Here is a 3,632-nt window from a genome sequence, read left to right on the forward strand (position 1 = left end):
AAAGACTGAAACACAGGAAAGGAAGACAAAAATAACCTCCCCAAAATGCAGCTATAGTTCCCCAATGGCTCATAACGGTCTTGAAAGAAGGTTTAGCTGGTAAAATCCTAATCGGGTACTTGAAAGGGTGAGGCCAAATGGTTAATGTAGGATAAAAACTGCAAACCTCTTAATTCTCTTAGTGTTTGGCTTAACCTTGCCTTGACTCTGAAGACATGGCAGTAAGTAAGGATGAGCTTGTATTAGAAATAGGATTCTCTCCTTCCGTCCGGCCCTTGCTATGCCGGTTCCAATATAGTGGGCAGCAGCAGTGCAAACCTTCTCTATCAATTTCTGTTGGTGGAGGGTCAGAGCAGCCTCACTTTTCAATTAGTGTAATCAAGATCAGGACCCTGGCATCTCTCCCAAAAGCTTTCTCCCCTCTTTATTCATACTCAGATGAATTTCTGCCATGCTCCGTTGTGCAATCACTCCCCCATGAAACACAGAGTATTGAAAAAAAGTCAGAAGAAGTAGAGCCAGCTTGCAGCAAGGATTGTATTTCACTGGTGGCACAGTGAGGAAGCTGTCCTCGGTGTCAGCCACTTTAAATGAGGCATATATTCAAGCTAAAGTGGTAATATGCATAATGTCTGTCATCCAAATATCTCAGAACATATAATAAGCTGCAATTAAATCATTAAAGATCTTCAAAAGGGCGTGTGCAGACTGATCATCAACACATAAGAAATCTCCAATACTTTTTCCACCTTGATACTTGATTTGCCACTGTGTATCTGCTTTAAACTAGTCACTTCACACTGTTCTTTAATTTCTCTATTAGTGACTCCAGAGTTTAATAATACTTAGGCAGTGCAGTGCTTCTTTACAGAGATGTTTTGAAGGAAATTGAGGCTCTCATTGAAGGAGTCTCTGTGCAAGGACTCATTTGGTAGGAATATGCCTGGTAGTTTGAGGTTCTTCAGGAGCGAAGTGGAGGAAGCACGTTCAGCATGAGATCAGCACTGAACTGTTCAGCTCCGTCAGGCCTGAAGGGTCTGTAAGCACTTAGGGAAATAAAATGTCGAAAACAAGAGCCCAGCATGTATTTCAAGGACCCTAAATTAGGCTGCTGAACCTTGGAAGAGTGTTAGGTTTGCAGTTTTGGACTGAGACACATGCATCGTGCTCGTGATCCATTTTTGGTGCCTAACAAATCCCTGGTTTTGTTGCTTGTCCCAACTTCACAGAGCCAGTCAATGAAGTAGATGAGAACAGACTCTCTACATCCTGACTCCAAGTTATCAGCAGACCAGGCACCACAAATGTGCAGAATATATCCCCAGATTCGCCTGCTTTGGTTAGGAACATTATTTTATCAGATAGATGAAGCTTTTATTTTTCAGAAGGAATCAAGACGTTTGTGGTTTATGGCTACAAATTCATCTAACGTAGCTGTCCTATACCAGATACGTGTAGCCTTGTGAAAAATGCTCAGCAGCTGGTTTGGGTGAGGGGCAGAGGCAGAGAAGCAGCCTGCAAGTCTCATGCCCCCGACCACCTCCCCTTGCACCGTGTATCAGTCAGGCTGCCCAGAGGAGCCGTTCTCGGAGGCTGGGGAATGAGTGAGCAAGTGCGGGTTTTCATTTATGGTGAAGATAAACAGGAGTGTCGGCTGAAGCAAAGCTGCTGAGGTGCTCTGGGTACTTCAGTGCCAGGCAGTAGTGGCTGCTGCTTAGGAGATGGATTTATTAAGATTATTAGTAAGTGTTATTTGGAGGTGACTGAAATCGCTGGGTGAACTCCAGGGGATTAGCTTTCCAAAGATAGCAAATGCAAAAAAAAGCAACCCCAAACAAACAAGCCACCAGTATCAGTTGTGTGTATTTAATAAAGTCTCTGCACTGGATTAGCTCACAAGCATTTGCTTGTTTTCATGGCTGGAGATACGGGGGAGGGGAAGGAGGAACCATCTTAGCATGTAATTCCCCACGTAAAAGCAAAGCTGCGGCAGGGTGTCTGGCCCAGTTCGCTGGGGAGGTGATAACCTGCTCTGGGCAGGGCAGGCCAAGAAGGAATCACCTCTCCCTGGATTGCAGTGGATTTAGAGAGCCTAGCACACAGTGACTGCGATACAAAAATAACCTGTGTGAGGAAGGCTGTGCTGAGGGACAAGCAAGTCCCTGCGTAAAGGACATGAGAGGCTTAGGCAGGGCATCACGCCGACCCAAGGCAGAGAGATGGCCTGCAGAAGAAAGAGCAGCAATCAAAATAGTCTTTTGCTATTCTTTAGCAATTCCATAAGAGGATCTTGGAGGGCTTGTAAACATAAAATCACCAAATACCACGTCCCACAAGCCCATCCCTTTGGGACGTAGGCTGCTGTTGGTAGCCCCAGCTGGGAAGCCGGAGGCGGTGGGAGGTTATCCAAGGGTGCACAGAGAGCAGGGCAGATGTGCACAGAGGGAAGGTAGGAAGGGGGAAGGAAACAGGAGGAAAAGCCATCTCTCCAAAACAGCATGGATAAAACTGAGCCAAGGGGAGGAGGGGCTCGAAGGACCAGTGTAACCTATCTTTTAATGTTGTTTTGGTACCTAGATGCTGTTCCTAGATCAGTTCTTTCCAAATGCTGATGACATGTGGCAGAGAACAAATGAGGCAATTCTACAGGGCAGCTTGGCTGCCGCCTGCTCCTGTGCTGCCTCCCAGAAGGGGGGACCGTGGGGACCTTTGGACCCATTCTGCATCCTTCCGCAGTGTTGCACTACCAGAAGCACAGCCGTCCAAAGGAGAAATACCTTGTGTTGCTCTAGGTGATTCATTGGGGCCCCTTTGGGAAGCGGCAGCAGAGATTGGTGGGTTCTCTATTCGGGTCCAGGTAATGAGAGAGCAGGCGAGGCAAAGAAAAGGCACCATAAGACTGTGTGCACTTGCAGTTTCCAGTGAAATTGCTTGTTTTCTGTGATGGGAAGCTGCTTTCTTACCTCCTCAACCTGCAGAAGTTGCGCTCTCTCCTTTTCCCTCTTTCAGGAAAGTTCATTATGCAGAGCTGGGAGCTTGTTTCCTGTTGCCTGTGCTTCCCAAGGCAACGACAGAAGCAGAACTCCTCCATTTGGTAAAAGCCTGTTCAGACAGGAAAGGCCTTTAATTTCACTCAGTCTCAGAGCAGAATGGGGGTCATGCAACCCCTTAGCCCAGGGTAAGGAGAATACACTACTTACTTACCCCTTTTGGGATAAGCTGTCCTAAGTGGGAATGGGAGGAGGGGAAGCTTGCAGCTCTCTCAAGTGGAAGGAAAGGGGGAGAATCCAGTGCTGCAGTGTTATACCAAGTGGACAGAACTGTCTGGTAACCCGTGTGCTTAATCCCATGCAGAGACTGAAGGATATGTCAGAAGTAACTAAAAATAGAAACTAAGTGGGTGGTATAGAGACCTGGATCCAAATTAGCCACCTTTTAGAGTAGACGTCTTTGGTGCTAAAATGCTTGTTACTGGAATCCTTGATTCCTCTTAAAGAGAAAGCAAAGAGAATATTGCACAAAGGTGGAGAGCAAAGGGGAGAAAAAGAAAGGAAAAAGGAGAGGGAGAAGACAGTGGTGAATTCCAGGGTCATGTCCTCATCCCTCTCTGCTGGGCTCCAAAGTTTTGATAG

The 3,632-nt window shown here is 46.6% G+C and overlaps 1 long non-coding RNA gene across 1 annotated transcript; it reads right to left on the reverse strand.

The window, feature by feature from the left end:
• Nucleotides 1-511: 511 nt before the first annotated feature.
• LOC134141338 (uncharacterized) lies at nt 512-3,290 on the reverse strand. Its single transcript, XR_009958597.1, has 4 exons — nt 3,205-3,290; nt 2,964-3,102; nt 2,778-2,843; nt 512-2,224 (listed from the first exon to the last, which is right to left on the reverse strand). It is a non-coding gene; the product is annotated as an uncharacterized LOC134141338 (long non-coding RNA).
• Nucleotides 3,291-3,632: the final 342 nt, after the last annotated feature.

Source organism: Rhea pennata, chromosome 5, assembly GCF_028389875.1.
Source record: "Rhea pennata isolate bPtePen1 chromosome 5, bPtePen1.pri, whole genome shotgun sequence".
Taxonomy (NCBI): domain Eukaryota; kingdom Metazoa; phylum Chordata; class Aves; order Rheiformes; family Rheidae; genus Rhea; species Rhea pennata.